The sequence below is a fragment of the Megalops cyprinoides genome, chromosome 1, assembly GCF_013368585.1.
Source record: "Megalops cyprinoides isolate fMegCyp1 chromosome 1, fMegCyp1.pri, whole genome shotgun sequence".
Taxonomy (NCBI): Eukaryota; Metazoa; Chordata; class Actinopteri; order Elopiformes; family Megalopidae; genus Megalops; species Megalops cyprinoides.
Window position 1 is genome coordinate 69,882,968 of NC_050583.1, and position 26,128 is coordinate 69,909,095.

General features: G+C 42.1%; 1 protein-coding gene across 1 annotated transcript in view; it reads left to right on the plus strand.

Annotated features, from left to right (window-relative positions):
• The window catches only part of LOC118775905 (RAC-gamma serine/threonine-protein kinase-like), a 70,877-nt gene that overhangs the window by 22,794 nt on the left and 21,955 nt on the right, over positions 1 to 26,128 (plus strand). The window lies entirely within an intron of this gene.

The window sequence follows — 26,128 nt, forward strand, 5'->3', positions numbered from 1 at the left end:
TGTTAACATTATAAGGCACACATAATGTAAATGAGAAAGTTGGACATGGACTTCAAAGGCAAAAAAGTTAAATAGGAGATAAAAACATTCTTGATTTTTACAGACCGCAATAAAAACTGACATATGTCTACACATTTCTCCGCTGTTGCACTTACCCAACACATTGGGTATTAAGGATTGATAGGGCCTCATTAAACCAGTGCACTTACTGCTGTTGCCTGTGGCCAGGGTTGAGTTTAGATTCTCTGTTCTGCAGCCTTTATATTTCTTGTACCAATGTGCTCTGGGACAGTCTCTGGTCTTTCCTCCTGAGAGTGTATATTGTATATTGTATTGAGAGTGTATATTGATTTAGACTGATATTCAGTCTTGATAATATCCGCTTAGTAGCAGTGGACTTAAAGAGGCTTCAGACTCTTTCCTTCTTTGAGTCGTTTCTCCAGCTCCCTCATAAGCCTCATTTTCAACACTCCCACCCCCCAACCCCGGCCTTCCCTGACCCGTCTCTGTATTGTTTAGCCCTAATTGCAAGAAGACTCAGTTGTGGAGAAGTTTTCTGGCAGATGTGCAGATGAACACTGGGGGAATTAATCTCTTGAGAAGCTCTCAGAAAACCTTTTGGTGAATCTGGTGCCTTGCCTCCTCTTACATCCATCTCTGCAAAGCTGGCCAGGTGAAAGGGCCCCCTCTCATCCACCAGTGATGTTAAAAAAAAAAAAAAAAAACAGAAAAAAACAAAGCCACAGCAGTGGGGGGGACAACCACACTGGGGTTGGAGGGACAGGGCGCAGGAGAAGAGAGGTGGCCAGGTGGTCCTGGGGGGGCTGCCGGGGCCCTCCCAGAGGAGTTAAGACACCTCTTGGAGGAGCCTCAAGTACCCTTCTCTTCTTTTCGGGGGCCCTTTTGAATCAACCAGGTTCTGTTCTCTAAGCAGGACGTGTGGAGAGACCTATTAGTCCAGATAACCCAGCCTCTGAATGAGCAGAAGAGGACTGAGAGGACTGAAGATGTCAAGGCAGCCTTGCTCCTTTCACCAGTGACAGCATGACAGAGGAAGCAGCTCCCCGCAGAAATGTGTCATTAAGAATTAGCCCATTAAGAAGTTAAACTCCATTAAGTCGGGAAAGAAATGCAGATACTGCAGTGGAGTTTTGTCCTTAAATGATCATACAAATTGTTCATACAAATTTGGGCCAAGTTTGGCTTTCTACCAAAAAGTAAAAACCAAATTTAATTATACCATGATCATCCCAGAGAAGCTTTCTTTAAAAGAAGCCATTCAGTTGTACCACTTAGAAAATATACAAGACATATGTTTATCTGGGTCATTTCAGGTCATTTTAGGCCATTTCATTGAGTTATGTAGTGCCCTGTTGATGGAATACAAGTACTAATTTGTGCTTACACACCAATCAGTTAGCTGCAGTAAAGTAAATTGTGTGTGATTTGCTAATAGAGTTAAAATGTGCCATTAATTAATTGTTAAAATCTATCTAGATTAACAACCTGTGCTCTCCTGCAGGGGTTTTTGGACAGGCTGGATTTTCAGGTGTAATTGTCTCATACCAGTCAACTCTCCAGGATGGTGAATGTAACATGTGGCAGTGATAGGTTAAATAAAATGGGATGTCGCATCTCAAAGTGAGCTTCTACCTCTGTTTTTCTACTTCCTTTCAGACTGGGTGCTTATGGAAGCCACAAAATCAAACTGGCTGACAGGCAGGAAGTGAAACTGGGGGAGGAAGCCCTTTGAGAGGTGCAGGGGAGGCCAGGGATAGGCAACAACAACAAACACTGTATTTGTCAAATGCAACAAAAGTTAAAATGGTCTAACATGCATGGGTGCTGGGTTGAAATAAACAGTACATGTGCTTTACTGTGGTTTTGTGTTTTACTGTGGCTCAGTTCACCTCTGTACTTAAGCTAACAATGCAAGGATTGAGTCCAAAGGCCACTGACCTGTCCCAGTCTCCTGTTCTCCCCTTCACTGTCCCCTTGCACATAGCAGCTATACCCACAGACTGGTATTTCATTCCATCAGATCAGTCTCACTCTTCCCACAGGCTTTATTTACATTTATTCATTTAGCAGACGCTTTTATCCAAAGCAACTTACAAAGGTTACAGTTCTTTACAATGTTACATTTATACAGCTGGATATTTACTGAGGCAATTGTGGGTTAAGTACCTTGCCCAAGGGTACAGCAGCAGTGTCCCAGTGGGGATCAAACCAGCAACCTTTCGGTTACGAGTCCTGCTCCTTAACCACTATGCTACACTGCTACCCTTTATTGTAACACACTGTGGTGTTCTTGCAAAGACATGCTTCCCCCTTCCTCAAATGGGGTGTCTGTAACTTACAGTATCAAGAAAGGGGAAATTCTGGAGCCTTTTAAAGAGGTTGATTGAAAAAAAGGGATATTGCATCTTGTTTTGACAGTGTTGGCCACAGAGAGGTGGATGTACTTCTGGCAATTCCCCAGATGTTAGTACCTCTAAAACTGGCCCAGACATTCACTAACCCAGATTCACCCCCAGGGTCTCTGGTTTGTTTGACAGTGAGGCAGATAGGTTTGCTAATTGGAAATTCGAACTGTGAGCAGCAAGCAGGCCCGATGCATGGGCAAGCATTAGTTCAGAATTGGACAAAACCATGGATTGTTTGGCTCAAAGCAGAAGTCATCATTGTGTCACCTCCCCCCCTTTCAAAATAAATGACAATTGTCTTTGTGTTTGGGGGTTAGTTCAGCTGTTTGGATGCAAATGTGGAAGTCTATGGTGCCACTAATGGGATAAAACAAACATTTATTTTATAGGGCATGGTTTTTGTGTCCTGTTTTCAACCGAAGTACTCCTCTGAAGGGAAATGTTATACAGCACCAGCAAAAGCCACAAGAGTAAATTTGATAATTTGCTTTTCATATAATTTCAGGAAGTGTGTGCTCAGTGTTACTGCTTCAGATTATTGTTCAGATTACTTAGCTTGTTCATTGCTTAATTTTGGGCACCTGACAAATGCTACAAGGTACATACATTTGTTGAACACTTAGTTTTGGTAGTCACTCAAGCTTGCATTGGGAGAAAAGTCCTGTAAGTCACAATCATCAGGAATTGCTGCTACTTCCTGTCTAATGTAAGTATGCTTTAATATACAGGGATCAATTACCAGTCTTATAGTTAAATTCTGCATAAAATTCTAATATTTATTTGCAGATGAATGTGACATACTCTACTCAGACAAGTTTTGCCTATTTTGTCTGTCAAATTTATTTAAAAATACCGGACTGTGGAAAATACATTGGGGTCCAAAATGCAGATGACCCCATCCAAGCAACCCGATGTACAACAAAAAATGAATGGAAATACTTGATGAATGCATTGAATGCTACTTCTGGATCTGAGAAAAAAATCACTGTTTAAACGTACGATTCTGAATGCGCAAATACGAAAATTTAATTCCAGATGTGCACAGAATTAAAAAATGCTAAATAGGTTCATGTAAATGTAAGCCAGTACAAATGCACTGACTGCAACTGCTGCAGTGGGCATAATCTATCACTAACACTGCAGCATGGCTGTCTTGAGACTCCAAAAGAGCCCAATCACAGCTGACTCTGTGGTACGTCTCTCCTATTGGCACACTGTATGAACAAACTGGTCCTATTTAGGTGTGGATTTTGAGAACTGAGTTAGCAATCCAAATACAATTTACAATACAATACAGTACAAACAGATATACGTAGGCTTATTAAATGCTATGCTCATGTATGCATGTCCATCTTTTTGCTGCCAAAGAAGGGCCTGAGGATAGCAGAGTAACAACTTAGTGCCTAAAAGTACTTGGTACTTGCAGTAATGTCAGATGGAAGTACCTGCTGATTAGCAATAAATAATGTATCGTTATCATATTAGTTGTGCAAATTATGGGTTTTAAACAATATTGTAAGCAAGTAACAGTATGATAATTATATGATTCATATCCCAAAACCCATTTTCAATTTCAATTATAAAATAAAAACCAAACAATAAAAGGCTCCTGTCATGACATATCTGTCTGTAAGTGCTGAATAGGATTATCAGGGAGCATTCATAGTCTCTCTCTTAGCCAATTAAAATTGCTGTATAAAAAGTCATGATGATGTCTGTTTGTTATTGCATACAGGCCCAGGGCCTGTGTTACATCTCGCAAGTCTTGGGTCACTCAAAAAACAAGCCAGTGAGTAATTATGTACAGTAGTTAAGAGGCAAATGTTTCAAGGTAGGAGCCTCTACTTGAAGTCAAAGGCACACTGATGGCTTTTTATGTCTTATTCTATCTTTTCAATTCTAGATGGAAATTGATTTTGTTATGTTTAATGTTTAGTTTTTTGCCCAGAAGTATTATTATTATTATTATTGTATACTAATCAGACTTTTCCTGTTTCCTTTTGCTTGTGCTGTGTGTGCTCCTTCGCTGATGCTACGGACCCCACCAACCCCCTGCAGGTTAGTCAAAACTAAGCAACTTTTTAAGTGTGGACATACCTGGATATGCAACACTCAGATTCCATTAGTATACTATAGCCTACAGTACATCACAATGATAAAGGACGTCCAGGAGTGTTCTCTAAATAAAATAAGAGGAAAAGTGTTTGATTGGATGTACCACACATTTATTTATCACCCTCATTACATCCATCCACCTGGTGCATCTTGGTATGTCCAGCCAAATACTTTCCATGGGTTTTTGGCCTACTTACTTAATCATTCCGGGTAACTTGAATGATCGCATTGATAAATGCATGTAACGGATAATAATAGTTTGGTATGCTGGTGAGACCTTCCCCAGGTGCATTTTAATTGGACATGATTGGGGTTAGTCTCAGGGGGATGTTCCTTGTTTGTGGAGCTCAGCCCTGTTTACAGCATTGTGTTCGGAAGAGAGAGTAGATGGATTGGGTCACAGAGCAGGGAGCGGAAAGGACAGTGTGTTCTTTGCTGTGATATTTACTGTGGAAGGGGGGTGAAGTCTAGAATTATACAACCTGACAGATGTACTGGACTGACCCATTATTAAGTGCAAACTGAGACAGGAGAGCCACAAGCCTGTTTAAGTGCTGTTGAGGTGTCAGGAAAAAGTGTGCACACAGAAATTTTTGTGTGTGAGGGGGGAGGTGTGAAACAGACTCTGCTGCAGAGCACGATACCTCCACAAACAGCCACTGAACATGTTTGTCACCTCCTCTGTTTACATGCGGTAAATGGTGAAAGCTTTTTTAAAGCTGCCAATAGGTGTTTTACCTCTTTGTCTGACTATTTCCCTCTGCCAGGCAAAGGGCGAAACTAATTTGTTGGTAGCACATTCCAACTGGTTAGATCACGTGACTCATGATGAGAAGATTATGTGTCTGAGACCAGCATCGAAGGCTGCTTTAGTACCCCTAAGAAGGCTGCTTAACTGGGGCTGAACCAGCTAGGTCCACAGAAAGTGTATACAGAGTTAGGCCCACAGTATTTTTGTCCAAAAGAGGTGGACACCCTGAGAAAATAACACATATGTAAAACTATGTATCTTCATTTGCTTCAAGAGTCTTATGTCTTCTCATCGTCTGCAGGAGATGTGGATATAATTCTCTGCGTAAAGGTGCGGATAGCCGGATATACAGTAGTACAAAGCCAGCAGTCCTTTGGTGGCGGTACAGAACATGGGTACCCATTTATTTGTTAACTATGATTACCTCATATTCAAGGGTCCTGTGGCCATAAAACATGGGCAAATCAACAGACTGTGGCTATTTGTCACGATGTAATCCTTACCATTCACTTTACATATCTTGTTCAACTGTACATAACAGCAGCCCACCTCAGGAATGAACCAGCAGGCTTCTGATTGCAGGCCCAGCTCCTTAAACAATACTATAGGACACAAGTGTAAGTTGTCAGAAATGGAATAAGATATCATTTGTTGAAGATTTCCTATGGTTTATTCCCCCAGAAGTTATACAGTCAATGTAACAGGTGTTGATGTGTGCGAGTGTGTGCATGTGTGTGTGCATGTGTGTGTGTGTGTGTGTGTGTGTGTGTGTGATATCTTTGGACTCCTCCAAATATGCTCAACAGTGGAGGTGTGATGGTCCTCGGCGGAGTCATCTATATATTATTCAAAGACCTGGCCACACTTCTCCTGTTCCGGCACAACTTCACACAATTGCCCTGGAGCACTCGCCACTGAAGCCAACAAGCTAATTATAGCTGTCACAACTGCTTTCAAAGAAGTGAATGTGCTTTAGCATGGTGCTGGTGAGGGGGGGTTGGGGGGGTCGAACACCTGTTTGTTGTAGGATGTGGGCCTCCAGATGACTGCTGTTGTTAGAACACCTCTATGTGGGGTAAAGGCTAGTTTTATTAGGCATTTACTCCCCACCCTCCTCACACGCTCTCTCAACAATTAGAGAAGAGAGAGGAGGAAAGGCTGAACTTCAGGGACTGCAACAGCTTTTCCGTCTCCTTACTCTTTCTTTTTTTAAGGGCTGGACAGCATGAGGGTACAGGCACTTACAATTCAGTGTAATTAGCACCAGTCTGTTGCTTGAGGGAAAAGGGTTGGGGGGGGGTGGGGGTTGCTGGGAGAGAGGGGGGAGTGTGGCATGGAGCCAGGTCAGGCCCTCCCTGAAGTTGCACTGCCCTCTTCCTATGGTTTGGGGAACCAGGAGTGTTTGGGGGGGTGGGGGGGGCACTTGTTGTGAGGGGATTGCAGGAGCAACAACAGAATGTATGCCCACACTTCAAAATGGAGCGCACTTCAGCCTTTCATAGCTACAGTACTAGTGAACAGATTCTGGACATTTTCTCAGCCACTTAAACTGTGTATCTGTAAAACAACTTCAAAGCAGTGCACTGTGATTAATCATAGTTGATAAAGTAGCCATAAAGTAAAGTAGCCATGCTGTAAGCCATGCAGCATGTAAGGCCTAGCTCTATCAGCTCCCTCTGTCCATCGCTGCTTTCCAGGTTGACTTCAGTTGTTGTTTTTGACTTTCTACATAAATACACAGCTGGGTTGTACTGGAGCAATTCATCATCTCTGCAAAGAATACTGTATGTATTTTTTTGTTTTCTTACTGTAAGGCTATTTATCTTAAGATATAATATCTAGGTATTTTCTTACTGTAGGAAAAATCATGCATGGATCATGTTTTTCCCATTTTCCATTCTGTTGTATAAATAGTCTATTAAATAGATGAAAGAATCTTTTCTTAAAACATATTTGGCAAGTCTTGGAAATTCCAGTTTTAAGGTTACTAAAATGAAAACCCTTTTCTTAAAATGTTTTTCTGTGTTGGCCAAGTGCACCCAGCAGTGGGGTGACGAAATCTTCATTCTGAAGGCCAGAGCTCCCATGTTGTGGCAGATGTAGCTCAGTAACATGGGAGGGGGCGGGGGATTGTTGCATAACTGTGAGTGTCTGCCCTGCCCCAGCCCCTCAGCCCCATTGACAGGCATCGGTCCCAAAACATCGGCATCAATAGAGCTCACTTCAGGATATGCCTCCTCAGATTCCTGCCATTCTGAGGCCACATCACCACTACTCAGGGTCTCCTCATCCTCCTGCAATGCTGACATTTTAGGAGCTGTTGTCTCCCTTCATTGATAGCTTGTTGTCCTTATTTTATACTGTATGAATAGCTTTGAGTAAAGTAATACAGTTCATGCATCCGTCGATAGCCGTTTTGACAGTCAGCTGGTTGGCTGGGCAGCTATCGTATAGATAATCCAATCAGTACCCGACCAGAGTACCCAGAGACACACACGCACACGTCCAAACGTGGGCACGTGGGCATGCCCATGGCAGTTCCCCACACTGATCTTCTTAGTGCCAACACTTCCTGAAAATAGACTGTTTTTTGTAAAAGCAGTTATGACTACAGCAGAGAGGAACATTGCACTGTGAAGGTCATGAGAGCAGGCAGTTTGAGCAGATGCATCCTCATGGATTGTTACTTGCAGTTAGTCTTCCCCAGGCATGCTCTCAGTCTATGTTTGAGGATAGTGTAAGCTCCCACCACCTGGAGATATCTCCAGGTGTGTGCCTGTTTCAGTATGTGCCTATTTCAACATGCAAGATTATTGGTTTAGGTTTTATCAAGACCTAATAGGTTGGCTATAGGTTGATCAGAGACCCACACTTCCAGTGTAATACTGGATCACAGTTACTGGAAAAAGCTCAAACAAGTAGTAATGAACAGTAATCTGTAGATAAATGACAGTTGGAGTCAAAAAGCCCTTTTCTGATCAAACCAACAATGAGAGATATGGTGTCGCAGTAATGATGGATTTGGTTGGCATTTACTTATGAATGTGTCTGGACTGACAGTTCATACAGTAGATTGGTTCCAGGGCAGTTCAGATGGGGTGAAGCAGTAAGCACAAGCATACATCAAATTTGCATCACTGGGATTAATGCCATGATGAGTTGAAATAATCCATTTATTATAATGCAAATTTGCTGAAAGACAAGTAAGAAAGTATCTCTGTACTTTACCTTATTTTTGTCATTTAACACAGAAATGTCTATTGTCTGGCATATCAACAAACAGATTTATTAGATCATGTCAAGGAGTTCAAATGTCAATAAATTCATTTCTTATTGAAGAATTTTACATTCTTCCCCCTAAAAATGGTGTGTCATTTAGAAGGCTGTGTTGACTGATTTTTTGGATTTGACTTTGACCAGTATCTCTATCTAGTAAAATATTGTTTGATACCTATTCTTCCAGAGAACTTAGTAAATAGTGCTTGAAAATCTTCAAAAGTGAAGATTTCCGGCACATATAAAACATGTACCAGACATCAATCAAACACTTCTAGTGGCTAGTTCTTTCGAAGAGTCCTTTAACACGGATTTGTAACACTGGTATTCATATCCTTATAGTGTAGACATGCGTAACCTATAAAACAAAGGCAAATCTCTATATTGTGATGGGAAATGGATTTGTGAGAGCTGGTTTGTTTCTATTGATGTGTATCTTAAAGGAAAGTACTTTGATTCTATGGAATGGTTTATTTCTACATTCCTCTCTGTGTGTGACTGTCATGTAGTGAAATGTCTGGGGGAAGCCCTCTTGCATAGTGTAGCACGTCTGGAGAAGAGCAGCTAGACTAATCCCAGGATTAAAGGATGCAGTTTATGTAGGTAGATTAGGGGAGTTGAATCTGCTTTTGACCTACAATAACACAGCCACCAGACAGGGCACTTCAAATTTGTTAATCATCAATGAATCCTAGCATGCTAATTATGGCCTGTTGGTGCAGGCTAGGGGGAGTCTGGCGAGTGGTGGAATGTATTCTCAAGCAAGGGTTAAAACTGATTTGAACGTGGCATATTTCCAAATATAGCCACTTTGTTGGTCAAAATGCTGTTGTGTTTGACATAACATATGGCAAAGTAGGACCCATACTGTATGAGGTTTTAGACTAAGGGCTCTGGATACTAAGGGCTCTGGAGACTAAGGAGACTGAATGAGGGAAAAGTTTGCCAGTGCTGGGTGTGGTCCTCATTCCGGAGTAAGTAAGCATAATATTGACCTTGACCACCCCTTTGCATATGCAGTAATATTATTTCAGGAGATGTCAGCCTCCAACGGCTGTAAGTCTGAGGGTCTTACACTGCAAGAGAGCAAAAGGATCAAGTGTCGGCCAAGAGCCTTCCAGACATCGTGTTAATCAGTTGTTTGCCATTGTTTCCATTAACATGACAGTAAATATTGAGGAAGACATCTGAACTCAACAGCCACGCTTGGCTGGTTTACACCCTAGACTGTCAACCCCATGCCACTGGCCCAATGCGCTGCCTCAACACTGTATCGGTGGTGAAGTTTTGTTCCAGATACATGGAGTTCTGATCCCTGCCTGCAGATGCCTGTGCCGAACCTGCATTTACATGAAAATGCGGTTGCCGCAATCAAACCATTGCCCGTCTGGACTTACTCAATCAGCAAAGGGACAGAACTTCACAGCAGGGAAGGAAATGGGCATAGTAGTGACAATCTGCCAGCGAGCGTGGGACAACCACTGTGTGGAGAGAAAAAGTAGCCTTGTATTTCTGTCTTCTAGTTACATTCCACACTCTCTCCATTCTTGTCATGTCTCCGTGACCAGACTTCGCCCTGAGTCATTGCGACATCCTTCACTGAATAGTTGCAGTAGAGATATCTTTCCCCCTTCTCCCCGAATCCAATCATTTGCCCTGGTCAGCACTAGCCTGTCTCTCCTTGGGGATGTCTCTAACAAATAGTCGCTAATAGACAGTGGGGAGAAATATGAGAGGAGACACACTGTTGTACTGTCCAGTGTTTTGGGGGTGCAAGTGGGAATGGGGGTCGGGGGTTAAGATCTCATGAGGTCAGGTGCAGTGAAGCTGAATGATTTTTCTTTGCAATACCACCATTTGCTACAGGACTGTACTCTGCACATTCTGATTAAAACCAATTCACAGGCCATTTAGAAGAGGCTATGATGATGCCTAATCAAAATTCCATCAGAGCCTTTCCGTATTAAAGTGAATGTCTTCAGACTGGGTCAGATGTGAACATTTTGCCATTGCGCCACTGTGGCGCGTATATCATCTTCACACAAGCATGTGTTAGCATCTGAAAAAAACAATGAACTGGCAGGTCCTTTCTATCACTATGATAACAGTAGTACTCCCACACAGTCAATTGAACCCACTTGAATAAAGCAAACACTAGCTATGTGTTATCATTCAAGTAGGTTTAATTGTGTGTGGGGGAGTTTTTTTTCCAGCCACCTCATTAAAATGATGTTTTTATAACCAGAGCATCTCGGTTCTTGATTGCTCAGGTGCAAAAAGCTACATTTGTTTGTTGTCAGCTGATCTAGGCCAAACAACTCTATTAGTGGATAAGCTTGTGGCATAATTTTGTTTCCTTTGTTCCAAATATGATTTGGATTGAGTGTGTGGAAAGGTGATGCGCTTTGACTGTGCAGAGCCATCCACTGCTTAGTGATCTCTGTGTGACCTGTTTGTTTTCCTAGAAAGCTTTGACTCTCCCTCACCCCCACTACAAGGTCTGTGCTTTGAATACAGCAGGTAGCTTATGGTTCTGTAAATGAATTACATGACTATGCTTTCCCTGTGTATGTTCAGTGTGTTGTAGTGGCTCTCAGAGAAGGGGCAAAGTTTTGCCTTCATGGAACTATGTGGTTTTTCCATTGTGGTTTTGACATTTGTGTTCTCTTGAAAGTGTTCACAAGTCTACTCTGTTCACAAGCTACTCTGTTCACAAGTGCAAAGCATGTTTTAGCACAGTGAGACAGATATGAGAAGGGAATTTTCAGCCACGGGTACCAGACAGACAGTTTTTTAGAGTCAAATCAAAAGAATCACAGTCATTCACTTGCCTTTGGTAACCCATGAAGTCATAGCGGTGTGTCCAAATATTGATTATGTGATTAAATAAAATAAAAAACAATTAAAGCCGTTACCATGCAAATTTCATCTTTCAATATTGTTTTACCAGCCAAGAATAAAAAAAATGCTTTTTACTTAACAAAATACTAAGAAGAATACAATTTTTTCTTTCTATTTTGATCAATATTTATGGATGAGAGGCTCAGATCCAAGCTTAAAATAAAATAAAATAAAATTCATTGACTTTAATTTTCCCAGCATAAAATGGGTTTTACTACAGTTATCTTGGTATTATTATTTACATACATGAAATGCATGAGGAAAAAAGTAAGCATTCCATTTTTTAAAGTCTGACGATCTGTAGAACATCAGAATATATTAATGCATGTCCTTATATCCTAGTTCCCTGATGATATAGTTTCTCATTGTACAAGTTCAGTGAGTCACACCAAAATCTGTCTGCACTGTGTGACTGGTCTTAAAAGTGGTCCATGATTACAGCCCCGAACTTTTTTGTCCTTGCATCATTTTTCCTTTCACTTATCACCAAATGTGAATCACCTTACCTCCACCTTATCACATCATTCCTCAGTTATTAATTTGTTTTGTAAAAATAATAGTTATAAAATCTTGCCCTGATGGTGTATGTGACAGTTAGCATGGCTATCAGAAGGGATAAATGCTTGCCATATGGTCCACTGGCACTGTCCAAGTTTTAAATTAGCCATGTTCATCCCCCTCATTAGTGGTGTTCTTAATAGGGGGGTTGACCGCTGCATGGCTAGGTGAAGACAGCCTTACTTCTCACAATTAATGACTGGTGGCTGTCAGTGCAGAGCTCAAGCAGCATGTTACAAGGTGAGCCATCCTAGCATCAGTTCCCACAATGGGCCCTGATGTCTGAAACACTGATTCTTCCTCTCAGGTTCAAGGTGTACAACAATGTAATTAAGACAAGTCAAAATATGCAACATGCAGTGTAGAAGTGAATAAAATGATCTACATGTGTTCTAGATGATGATATGTGTGTGAAGTAAATAGTGAAAAGGGTGAGGCTTGTCTGTATTGCTATAGAATATTCCTGTCTGTTGATAGACACCTGTGTGTTGTAAAAATTCCCCACCATCCTGATAAAAAGCTGTATGTATCCAGCACCCCCACCATTCTGTGTGTCTACTGTAATAAAACCAGAGTCTGTCCGGTTCATTAGACAGGTGGAGACACATACACACACATGCATGCGCATGCACACATACAGACAGCGCATTCAGTATACAAATCAGATTACTACCAGAAAGAGGATTGGCAGGGCAACAGAAATGCTAAGCTTCTATTTATGTAGGCTGAAGAAATATTTGAATTATGAACACAGCAAATAGAAGAAGTAAGCTAAGCATTGAAAATCCTTCAAGGAATTACATCAATTTTAACAGTAATACTAATATCAGGAAGCTATTGCAACAGTATGCATGTAAATTCTCTACACACTCTGTAGTACAGTGGGTAACTATAATGGCAAAATTTTACTGTGGAGACATGTCACTAATATGCTTCCCTGTGCATTTCTGCTGATCACTTCAAAAGAGCTTTAGAAGAGCTCTGATTGGACACCCAGTATGCTGAAAAGCAGAAGTAAAACACGGTAAAGAAATTAATTATCAGTTTTAGCAGATATGGCACAGCTGTGACCCCATGGATTTGTTATACAATTGTGTAAATCAAAGAGCAGTTCAAACATCACTCTGGTTAGTTATTGTAGAGATCATGTACTGTTCTTTCTTTAATGTCTCTGATTCAGTTACACATGTTTTCAGTTCCCTTCAGATTAGACTACAGACCTGTGTGTGACCTGTGTGGCGATTGCAAACCAGACTGAACCTGCTTGGCACTTGTGTCCACTTCTGATCCTGGTGATGCACAGTTCTGCAAGTTTTATTGATTAAATTAAAACAACAACCAGCTGACACCAGGAACAACAGGTGGTTTCTCGAAGTTCCCTTCCAATCAATTGCTTCATATACAGAATTTGTTAGGTAATCTGGACCTGAGTTCAAACATCAGGTATTGACGGCCATTACAGGCCAGCTTTAATGGGGCAGATTTTGCTGTGTTTTGTCAGAACTTGCAAATTTAAAGAATGTAAAGAAAGTAACCTTTGTGGTGGGTCAAAAGATGTAGCCATGATTTCTCAATTTTAAACTTGGGCCTTTGAATGTAAAGACTCCTTAGCAGGGCAGCACATTGTAAGCATGTGAGGAGGGTCGGGGGTCGGGGGGTGGGAAGGCTCTAATCAAATCATTTGAAACGCTGAAGGAGCGGAGCAGCTGTGTAGAATGGCAGGAGCAGTGGTGGGTGGTTACGTGCCCACGTCTCCCCCACCCCCACGCCCCCTCGTGTTAAGCACCGACCTGCCGCATCCATCAGCGCCCCATCATACCTCACCCTATGCCTCGTGCACCCATGGCTGCCTCCTGGCGGGGAGCTGGCTGCCCTTGTGTAGAAGAGGGCAGAGGCAGGGGGAGGGGCTAGGAAAACATGCTGCCCCACCAAAGCAGTCTGGTGCTAGAGGTGCACGCGAGACCAAGGAGGCAGCCGGCAGTTGCAGCATCAGTAATGTTGAGGGCTTCTGCAGTCTAAGACTACGAGGGGTACACACCATATGCCTCTTGGAATGTATGCAAAGGTTTATGACTGTGTTCAGTCTCCACATTTAAAAACACTCTGATTGTCACTCGTTTTACTCATACACTTACTGGACTTATTGGATTGGGCTACAAGTTTATCAAAAATCTTACACACTACTGTCTTCAGTTGGTAATTAAATAGCTGCATCAGCTGCATCAGAGTAGGAGATAGCGCAGTTTGATCATGGTATTTAAATGAATGTAATCAAATTAGGAACTCTAGGCCTTCCCGCTATCAAGGCCAAACGGACCAGTGGAGAACAAAGGCTAGCTCTTCAGATCCAAGGCAGAGATAGCAGTGACAAAGTTTAGAGAAAAATGAAAGGAGTTCTTTTCAGGTCACTGAATCAGCTGTGCTGTTGTTGGCGGTAAGCAAGGGTCCATGAGTTCACACAACAGTCCCCCATGCCTGTCTGAACCCCCCGTCCCCCCCACCCCCGCATTGCGTGCTGGTGCTGTGACTGCAATGGAACTGGCCCAACTTATGCCAGACCAGTCAGAGTTTGCCCTGTTGATTTAACCACACAACAGCCATCGCACTGCTCATATCAGCCTATGCACCCAGCACACCCAGCAATAGCCAAACCTCCCAGCACCTTCCCTCCCCAACTGCTCATTCACGGGGCATTTCTCTTCGGGGGGGGGGGGTTCCTCCTTTTATTTTGCTCTTTCTCTCCATCCTCAGTAAGCCCCACCACACGCAGCTGTGGAGCAGTTCTGTCCCATCAGTGCAGGGCTGCTTCTTAACCAGACTTGACAGAAGGGAGCCAGTGTGCGGGCGGGCGTGTGTGTGTGTGTGTGTGTGTGTGTTTAGTGTACGCACGTTTTAACAGAGAGGCCCTCATCCCAAATTGGTTTAAGCAGCTGTTTTGTAGGAGACAAACAAAGGGGTTATTATTGTGTCTATAAAGGGAGGGGGGTTTTGGTGAGGGGAGGCAGGGGTGAGCTGGAGAAGAGGGGAGGAGGGCTTTTGTGTGGGTGTGTGTATGTGTGTATGTGTGTATGTGCATGCATATGAGTTTGCGGGGAAAGATATGGGTGGGGGGGTGGTTTTGCCAGCAATTGGGTGATGAGCAGCACTGTTCCTGCTGTTGGTGCTGATTGTTGACTTGCCATCTGCCAGCAAGAAAATCAGTTTTTTCAAAACATGACGGCTCCAGCATGGTGTTGGATAGCTGGAGTGTAGGGGAGAGGGTGAGACTAAGAACCAAAAGAGGGAGGGAGGATGAGAAATGTAGGTGCTACATGATGTTGTGACCAGGACTTTAGATTCTGCTCCCTCTCCTGTCCAAGCTGTGGATGGTTGCATAAATTTTATCCTGAGGGGGAGAGCAACAGCTCCTGAAAATCCTCCTAGTACTTCCTAACATATAAGCAGGTTCTGTGCTCTTTCCCCAAATCCAAAAGCCACCCCTCATCTACTACCCAGGCTTTGTATGCGCAATGCAAAAAAGGCCACTATCTGTTCTACGGGAGCGGGTCAGGTCAGGACACAGTGAGCAGACCCGCGAGCTCCAATAACACCTTAATGGAGGGCAATAAAAGTGATTGTGGGAAGGATAATTGACATCTCTGGCCATATAATATTGAGCCGACGTGCAGTTTGTATTCGTCCTTAATGCTCTCAATGCAGACTTGACAATAAATCGATTACTGATTTTCATGTATGTTTCACATTTTGTCAAACTGTGTGATGTGCTAAATTATTTACAGAAGAGATACTATATTTTTATAATTGTTTATTAATGAAGTGACATCGTTTTGCTGTTTCTGGAATTCAGGCATTATTAAATACTATTTTTTCCTCCCTCGTGTGAAGTTTGGTAGTTGTAATTAACAGATTGTAGATTGCATTCTTATTGGCAACCTAACTGTCTTTCTCAGTGGTGTGTTCATTCTTGTGCAGTTGATATTACTTGAAGGGGATTGGAGAGTAATCCATCCCAGAGACTTGATGGTACAATATGGCAACCGCAGAATGTAATCATTGCATTTTGTGGTGCAGATTGATGCTAGCGTATTGATTGGATCTAATTGAAAACCAATTTACAAATAGGGAATCGATCCAAGTCACCCTAGACCAGCGTGGAAATAAATACCAAATTAACATGAATTCTTGTTTGCTTAACCCCATCCGCTTTCCAATATCCACAGCCTCTTAAAGAAGTTCACATACATCAATTAGCAGCAGTTCCTACACCGAAGTGGCACATCGGTGTGGGGGTTTATCAATGAATCTGAAAGGGACTACATTCATGATCATGTTTGGGGTTGGAGGTGGCAGGATAAATCATTAGTCCAGGGGCAGGATATTGGTCGGGGGACAGTAATTGATTGTTTACTAAGGCTCCTGCCAAGACGAGGTGCATGGTGAGTTGATGGCCAGACATAGCACAAAGGGCGCGGTGGAGGAGCAGAGTGGGGGGGAAATGGGGGTGGGGATGTCGCATATTGTCCCCCCTGTGCCAGTTGCCTCCCAGTGCCCTGACCTTGCCTGCTGTGCAGCTAAATAAATAATGAGCCTCCATCCACCCACCATAATCGCTATTCACTGGCACGAGGCTGTGGAGCACGCTCAATTCAGCCGGCCCCAGCAGTGCTGAGCCAGTGATCCTGCCTGCACCTGTTTACACCTTCCCAACATCTCACAGCTTCTGCGTCTGAGGCTCGGCCCACCAATCACACCATCGGTAAAGCAGGATCATGCGCTTTCAAGCCATGCAACATGTAAGTCTGCTATATAAGCAGTGTTTTATTGTTTGTTTTTAATAGTGGTTGAGTGCAGTTTTTCTTTTTCATACTGCAGTGTGAAAGTGTTGTGCATCAGAGACAATGCCTCCCTGAAAGTGCGGTGCACAGAATTCACCTTCTGCACAGTTTGTGATTTCCGCATTGGACTCGAATTTCAAAATGTGGTGAACATGACCAGACATGACCGTGTATGTGTCACTGCATGATGTGTCCATAAATGAACCCAGTAGTTCTCAAAAATTACACATCAGAGTCCATTTCAGCCTGGTGTTTCGAATGAGAGCTGTGATGAAGCCTGTTACAGGATCTGTGATGAGGGTCACTCCTGTTCTTCCCTCTGCACTGGAGGTCATAGAACTCCTACAGAGTGTACTCAGGGGTGCATGACTGGAGACACTGTCCCCAACTCCCATCCCCCTCAACACACCCTCACCCTCACCCTTTTCCACGTGGGATCCCAAGCCTAACCATTTTGCACAAAGACATCTCCCAGACAGCTTAATCCCCCCAGCCCCCAGCAATCTCCATAGATCAGCCTTTTAACAAAGTTCATTTGCTGGTCCGTGGCTTGCCTAAGCAACAGTTTGGATGTTTACGATGTGATGACTGGCTGGTCTCCATTTCCCTGTTGCATTTGAAGGCTGTTGAGATTTATAGTTTTTAGGCCATGAATAATGGTAATAGTTGATACATAATCATGCATAATGGTTTATACAGCTTTGTGAGCAAAGCTCTTCTCATTGTGTTTTAAACAGTGACCATTTTGCTCGGTTGCAGTGATAAAATGCTACCAAAATGCTAATGTTTCAAAAGCCGATGGTGCTGAAGTGGCATCGGTGGATTTGAAGGGTGAGAATGTTTTTTCTGTTGCTTAAAGAAAATTACTTTTTGTTTATAGTTTTACCATTTTCCTTTTGTTTTGTGTTTTTTTTAATATAAATTAAAGATTTGATCTGATATTTGTAAGCACATTTGGCAATTAACTACTAAACAGAATATCACCATTGTCTTGGTGAATTCTTGGTAAGTCTAGCCTGGAGCTATCCCTGGTGTTCATTTTCAAATATCCATTGAATTTTTCATGGAAATTAGATCCATGTTAAAAGATAAACAGATGAGTGCTGATATTGTTTCTGAGAATTGCCCCAGGTATTCTTTAAGACATGAGCTACTGGTATAGCAGATGAAATAGATTTGCAATCTAAATGGAGGAAATCTGAGAAACTACGTATATTTAAGGTGTGTGTATTTCTTTTAGAGAAGAATAAATGGTTTGCACAAACACACCCTCCATGATTTGGAAAGTTTCCCTTTCTCACTCACTCAGTGTGATATTCACAATATAACTCCTTTATTTGTGTGAGAGCAGGAAGCCTTGTTTATTTTACCACTGTAGCAGCTTGTGGTTTGTTAATGTCACTATTCCTTTCTCCTCAACTTGGGCCATTACCTTGCCTCTTGCTTCCGGGGGGGAGAAGTGTCAGGCATAACCCGGGATTACGACCTTCCCGGAAGTCTTCAGCTTTCTAAATCAGGTTAGGATTAGAGCTGGGGCTGCAGGCCTCCTCTGGGTTGATCGGTGCAGCCACCCCCTCCTGTGCATGCCACCGAAGCAGGTGGATTAGTCATCTGTGGGATGCTGCGTCTCCCACTCTGGCAGGCTGCTGTGGGAACTGAGCCTGAACCAGGAAGACATCGCCATCTAGTGAGCAACAAGGGAAGGGACAGGAGGCAATGTGCCTGGAGAGACAGCTTTATGTAGAGAGAAAGTGTGATGTGGAGAGGAAAGAAATGAGGGCATTTCTCTTCTCATCTCTGTGTGTGTGTGTGTGTGTGTGTGTTTGTGTGTGTGTGTGTTTCTGCAGTGTTTTTCTTTGGTGTGTTTCTCTGGTGTGTCCCCCCCCAAACCCACCTCTTGCCCCATGCTCCGTCCGGGACTGCCCCTGGGCTGTCCACTCAAAGAGGGCTTCACCACAGAAAATGAGGAAGTGCATACTGCCTACCAGGGTGTATGGAGAGAGTTTAAATACAGGCAGTAAGAGGGCAGGGTGATAGAGAAGGTGGTTTACTGGAATTAGTATCAACAAATCAGCAAACCTTTGAGAGAATGACTCGCTCCTTGTGTGCCAGAGAACATTCTGGCTCATCAGATCATAAATGAAATATTGAAAACTATAGAGACCTAAGACAAGTCACAATACACCTTCCTCATTTTACTTTACATTTTTAAAAAAGAAATTCAGTACCTGTCATTCTCACCTTATTGGCTCTGCCTGGTGGTGGGCATAAGCAATAAATCTCTCATCTTGTAATGATCATGCTTGTGGCGATCGCCATCCTTGGGAGGAGTTGTGGAGTTGTGGTTGTATTTGGACACCAAGTACATGGTGCTGGCACCCATATGTGTATATGATTAGACTATAATTATTATGTGGATGGAATGTGGTTGTGGTTATAACATTATTAGAATGGTGATAATAATTTAGCTAGAATCTAATTAGAGTAGTGGTGATGTCACAAACAGAAAAAAGCTGGATAAAAAACATCAAAGCATAATGATGCAGACATCCTCTTCATTTTGTCTGATTATCATCAGTCACTAATAATAATAATAATAATAATAGATTGATTTATTGATTGAATGACAGATAGATAGATAGGTAGGTTGATTGATTGATGGATCTGAGGTGTGAGCTCTGTACTCCTGGAGGCAGGGACACAATCCAGCCCACAGTTAGGGGTTATCGTTACCTTTCTCCCTCTCCCCACAGCTACAGAGCCACAGAGCCACAGAGCATGCTTGCTAATAATCAGTGGAAACTCCAGGAACAGCTGAAGGGATCCCACAGGGGGCTCCAAGCTGCTGTTCATTTTCCACACCTTCCCTTCTCACTCATTACCGGGTGAAACCCCTCAGAGAGGATGCTCCAGATGTACGTCCCATCACCTCAGCCAGGGGGGAAGGGTGGGGTGCAATGCAAGCTGGGCTTGTAGTTTACCCCCCCATCCCTCACCCCACCTCAACGCATCCGCCAGTGGGCCTGCCTGCACTGGCTAATGATGCCTCAAATACAGTGGAACTGGATTGGCTTCAGTCGATCCTAAATTCCGGATAAGTTGTCTGAAATCCTTAATGTTGCCCTGCCCACTGCGCCCCACCACAGCATTTGGACACAGAGGAGACATACAAAGAAGGCTGGGAAGTGTAGGCCAGCCAAGTTCAAACTTTCCCTATTGGACAGGGCAGTGGGGGTGGTGTTATTCTGGTATAAATAGGGTTTTGTAGTAGTGATGGTCTGAAAGCCATACTGAGACAGCCTGACAAGTGAATGATACTCCCAAGTGCAAAAGAGAAGCAGTGCTCAGGAGGGAGAGGTGAGGGGACTGTGCTCCCATAAAAAAGCATCCCGGTGTTGGTAACCATAAGTGGGTTGAAAATTATAAATGTCAGTACTCTGGGGGGCTTCATCCTTATTTAAATTCCAGCAATAAGTACCCCTTATAACCTACATTTGATTTCACATTATTTATCTTGGCCAGGGCATTTTAGCTTGGGGCCTCCCAAGTATTGTTGAATATCATAAAGAGTGCCCTCTGATAGCTGTAAGAAATGGCTAACAGCCAGTTGTTTACTGTGGTGTAATGGAGCATTAGAAATCATTTTATTTCTTTAAGTGTCCATGTTTGGTTAGCTTTCAAGTGAGATGAAGGGACAGTCAAAGAGAGGAGCAGCTGACCCTGGTAGTGTGGAAATGCGCACTCCACTGTTTTTAATAGCGCCAAGAAGATGCTGAACAGGCATCTGTGCACAGTGAAAACAAGGCATTTACAGGTGGTCTGTATGTATGAAAACTGTCATGCTGAATTTGGCCATCAGCAGTGGGGTTTTTCTTTCCAAAAAGAATACAAGTGCATCTAAAGTGTGATTGCTGTGAGTATTGCCAGTAAGCGTAAGGAAGGAAGCAAGCCCAAAGAACAGAAATGGTAATAGAGAGTAAATGTCTGAATGTGGTGAGACCACTGCCAGTGCCTGAGTCCTATTGTTTTGTTAGCGGCCGATTAGTGGAAGGCTGTTGTGGTGTTTCTGGATGCACAAAGCATGCCACCCTCTTGACATACGATGTTCAACAAACTGTCAACTGGCCCTAGAGGAAAACACAGGAAGCGATGAGAGGGCAAAGAGAGGTCACGTGAAAGGATTTACCCAGCTGTTGGAGGAGCCTAAATCCAGACCGCCACGCCAGTGCGGAGAAGCGGGTCAGGTACATCGGGAGAGGGTTGGGTATAAAGCCCCCTTCCCACCAGTGGCGGCAGATCACTCTCGCTTCCAGAGTCGGGCGCTGCCCACGCCTCTGGCATGCGCCTCAGCCCAGGCGGGCGGCAGGCTCGGACAACGCGGGTATCTCCACTGATGCCCAAGCAGGCTGGTGCAGCTCGACCCCCCCTCGGATCCCACTGTGGCCATTGCGAGCCATCTTTAAGCCATCTGCAAATCAGACTGGCCGCAGCCAAAGCATTAAATTAAATCCTTGTCTGAGCTAATTGACAAATGGTAGTGTTTTCTCATTCCTCATCTGAATCCCGTTCTTGTGAAATGAAAACGGGGACAGAGGCAAAAATGAGCGCTTCTGTCCAAAATGATGCCGGTGAAGGAGTGCCGAAGCTTTTTGGCAAATCGAGGGGCAGGATTTGACGTGACTACGTGCCCTGAAAATGCACTGTCCAATTCTCGTACCCCCCCAGCCTGCTTCTCAGGCCACAGACAAATGAACCATTAGTCTGTGCTTGTAATTGAATGGCACACAGTATGCTATTTTAATTGTGCATTTGGAGCGGTTGTGCTGGGAGCTGATGCAATGGGCTCTGGACCAGAGAGCACATTTGTGTGTGATGAACAATCGGTTGTTTGATTTAACAGAACTTTACACTAGTGTGTCATCTGGACTGAACTACAAAAAAAAAAATTGTTCAAGCAGTTTTTAATGCACCATTGTCTATTTCAATGTATGATAGAATATTATTTATTTTCTTTAGTGCACTTTCACTAAGGTTTCACAGGTTTCACAAGACTGTCCTTTTGACTGTGTTATTAGATACAGTATGTAAGTACTACATGACTATTATCTTGTTACACAGAGCTTACTGTGTGGAAATAACAATCACTGGACACATTAAATACGTGCTTACATAGTCACTTATGTAATTGTACATGTACAAAGTGACTACAATGTAGAGTGTAACTGAAATTGTGCTTTAATGTTTAATGAAGTGAGAACACAATGAAGAAGACCAGCACAATTGCTGAACCAATATTGCCTGCGCTTGCCACTACCTTCTCTTTTACCTATGGTGTGAAAGGCTGGTTTCCAGTTTGTGTGGTCCATCAGCCCAGGCCATAAATGGACCATCAGATTCCCAACAGACCCCATAGGCCCATACATTCCAAACCTCACATGTCCTATTTCTTTCAGACCCAATTAAAGATCGAGCATATACCACAATTATAAATGACTTATTAATGTTTTCATTTAGTAGAGCATCCATCCTGCTTGCTTCCATTCACAGTTTAGTCAGGTTTACCCAGGTTAGAGGACCTTGATAAGGTGCACTTGACTATGAATACACTATGAAACGCAAAAGTTTAGAACTTAAAAGTTTAGATCTAAGCTTATATTGTAAGTATTGTTGAAACCTGTAGACCTCACAAGATACAATCACTTTGAAAGCAATAGTTTATAGTCAGGGTGAAAATATACTCAGCTGCTGGTCATGAAGACCATTTTTCCTGTTATAGTAATTTCGCAAATTCTTAGACTGCGATAATGACATTATCTAAAACATTATAATAGTTAGTTTCAAAAGTGCATACTGTATTACACATCAAAATACATTATATATACATAATATATTTAAATGTATTGGGTCTACTGAAGGTTAAAGGTTAAAACCATACAATACAGACATTATGGGTAGAAGAAAAAAACATGCTGTATTTGATGATAAGATTATGTGAAAGTACCATCATTTAAGTAAATAGATGTTCACATTGATTAAGTGCTAGTGAGTGTGTCGGGGGAAAAGCTGCAGTTTTGAGAGGAACCACCCAAACCCAAAGGTGAGCAGTTTCCATGGGAAGAGCTCCGCCGCTGTTCAGCTGCTCCCTCCCTCCGGCAGATCCACCGCCATCACGAGGCATTCCAGTGAAGAACTCTCCACAAATTAACATGAGCAGGTGTTTTTCTCTGACACGTTAATTAAGAAAAGCTGGCGTCATTATGCTGTAAGTGGCTGTTACAAATCGAACATGTTGTATATTTTCTCTTCCAGAAAATAAGCGATCAGAGCTGTCACAGTGGCTAGAGGTCTGGCTATAGTAAAGGAACCATTTTAAATATGATGATTGAATCTTTACATTTTTGGCTGAGACTGAAGGATGCAGCTCTGCAAATGATGGTGTCCACTCACTGTCATGATTGACTGAGAAACCAGCCCCTTGGGAATAACGTGTCACCAGTAAAAGCACAAGAGGAGACAAAGAACAGACGAGTAGTTACAGCCAACTGAACAGTGTCTTTTCACTTCCTTTGTGTATGATATTCTTTTAGATATATATTACAGTGTCTATTCATTATATATTATGTTCTTTTATAGAGCAAAATACACACACACATATATATATATATATATATATATATATATATATATAATATGATGTTCTTTTATATGTAGGAATAGACATACTTTCATGTCATGTTCTGTACCTTGAATATTACATTTGTTGAAAACTTAAATAACAAGGATTGAAGAGGACAATGGTTTTTAAGGCACAAAAAGGCACTTCAGATGATACAATTAAAATGATGGAGGAAAAATCTTTTAGATTACCGAACAGAATATTGTTTCTTTGCAAGACAGTGGTACATGTTTTTCCTCTAATGGATTGACGTATGAACGCTGTACAATGTAAACAATGCTATACAGACCATTTTGGCATTTATAGGGATAATCACTTCTGTTTTGTCTTGATGTTCACCTTGGAAGGCCCATATTTTTGTAGGATAACTATATTAAATACAGTAGTTGCCAGCCATAATCTTCATCATGTGTTCTGTAGATGTATCTAATCATATGTGACATTTTAGATTTTAAAGGTTTTATTTATGTGTTTATTTCAAATGAATGTCACATCCACTGCAACTGAACTGAATAGAGATTTTGAGCAAACTGTTTTAAAGTGGCTTTTGTGTTTGCTTTTTTGTGCTGTTGACACCTTCTGTGTTTATTATACAAAAGAAACAGTTGATATTACAGTTCAAAGAAGAGTACACAGCATGTTTTAGGCATGACCACAGAAAAATGCATCCAATAAAGTTTATCAATACTCAGCATCAAACTAAATGAAGAAAAATACTCAAATGATAAAACACCAATATTATACATTGTCAGATACCCTGTTGTCTTACTTGCCAGTAATTTTCTAAAAGAAAGAAAAAGGCAGTTGGAAAAGGCAGGTGTTGCGAGCCACATGGTCTAATCTGTCATCTGAAGATCTCAGTACTCAGTACTTCATGTGGTGACACAGTCTTGCGCATGGTTTTGTTGACACCCTTGTCATCCTGCTGCTGGTTAGTAGTGGTCTGAGGGTGAGCTCTGTATGGTAATTTTAGATGACCAGCTGTGCAACAGCTGCTGTTTTTCCTGCTTCATCTTACAAGGGTTAAATATGCCAGTGTGCCCAATTATTCCTATCTGATTGCTGCCATGTGGGCTCTTTTTAAATTGTCAGGCTTGTGTTGCTGTTAGTGCCTTGCAGAGGCATCAACCTAAGAAACAAGAAACACAGCTGATAACTACTGTGACACCGTGAAAAAGTGAAATCCATCTCTGTACAGCACCATGTACCAGTTTTCAAGAAGCCTGTTTTGGAGAGATTTATTGAAAATACAAATAGATTTGAGTGGTTGCCTGTAATTTGCAAGTTTACTTTTGAAAATGTATTGCATATTGATTAGGCTATCGTACTAGGACTGTATATTGAGCAATACTGATTGATATTGAATGATTTCATCCTTACAAAAAAAAATTTAAATGTGAAATGCATTGGGTGAGCACTTTGCTAAATACATTTTAGAAGTACACATTTAGTTGCAGAAATTTACCTCTTTTTTTACCACTTACCATCTTTTTTGAACATGATACGTTAAATGGTTACAGATGGTACTTCTTTTTCCATGTAAAGGTGATAGGTAGGTGATCATTGCTGAGCATTCAGTTACATCGTATATGGGGCAAACATGCCTGGTGTGAAGTTTGAATAAAGCAATTACCTTAAAAAAAACAAAGTAACAGTTCAAAATAATCACTGAAATAATCTAGTCAGGTCTGAAGTACTTCTAATCCTTACAGCAGTTGAGGGAAGTAGTGTTTTTCAACATGAACATGCTCTGCCAATCCCCACATCTTGCTTCCATCTATCTTCCTCTAGAATCCACAACATATGCTGTTCCTTGCACTGATGCACTCTGTGAAAATAGGTATCTTGTAAGCATTATTTTCAGATATCGTTCTACGTCCAGTCAGGTTGCTGTCTGTTTTACTTAATTTAATCTGCCATGGCAGCAGTAATTTATTGCTGAAAGAATTAGATATCTTTAGATACCTGATCTTTTATAAGGGCATAGCTACATTCCAAATATCTCTGTTCTAAAATCCACTCTAGTTATGATGAATCACTTCAAATTTATGGACATGTATTGCTAATACATCAGTCCAGCCAATATACTGTGACAGACAAAGTACAGGAAGTAAGTAATATTTGCACATCTTGAACACTCCAAAAGAGTAGGAGGCCTTCCTTGTGTCAGGCAAGTTGTGCCAAGTGGAAGGTATAATATGAGTATGTGTTTGGAGTGTGCATGCAAATGCGGTTTTATTGTGCGGGCTTTCACTGTCTTAGGGGGAAGCACGATGCAGTGGTTAAGGGAGCAGGACTTGTAACAAAAAAGGTTCAAAGTCTTAGTCCCGCAGGGGCATAATTGCTGTACCCTTGCCCAAGATAATTAACCTGACCTGTTTTAGTTAAAAGTCCAGTTGTCTGTCTAGAAGATGTGTAGTAATGTAAGTCATTCTGGATAAGCACATTTGCTTAGCTAATATGTAATGCAATGTTGAGGGCTGATGCTGGGGGACTGTGATGACTAAGTAATAGTCAGATTTACATATGTGTTGCCTGAAACTGCAGTAGACCATGTGAAATTAAAATGCATCATCTTACATTCTCTTTT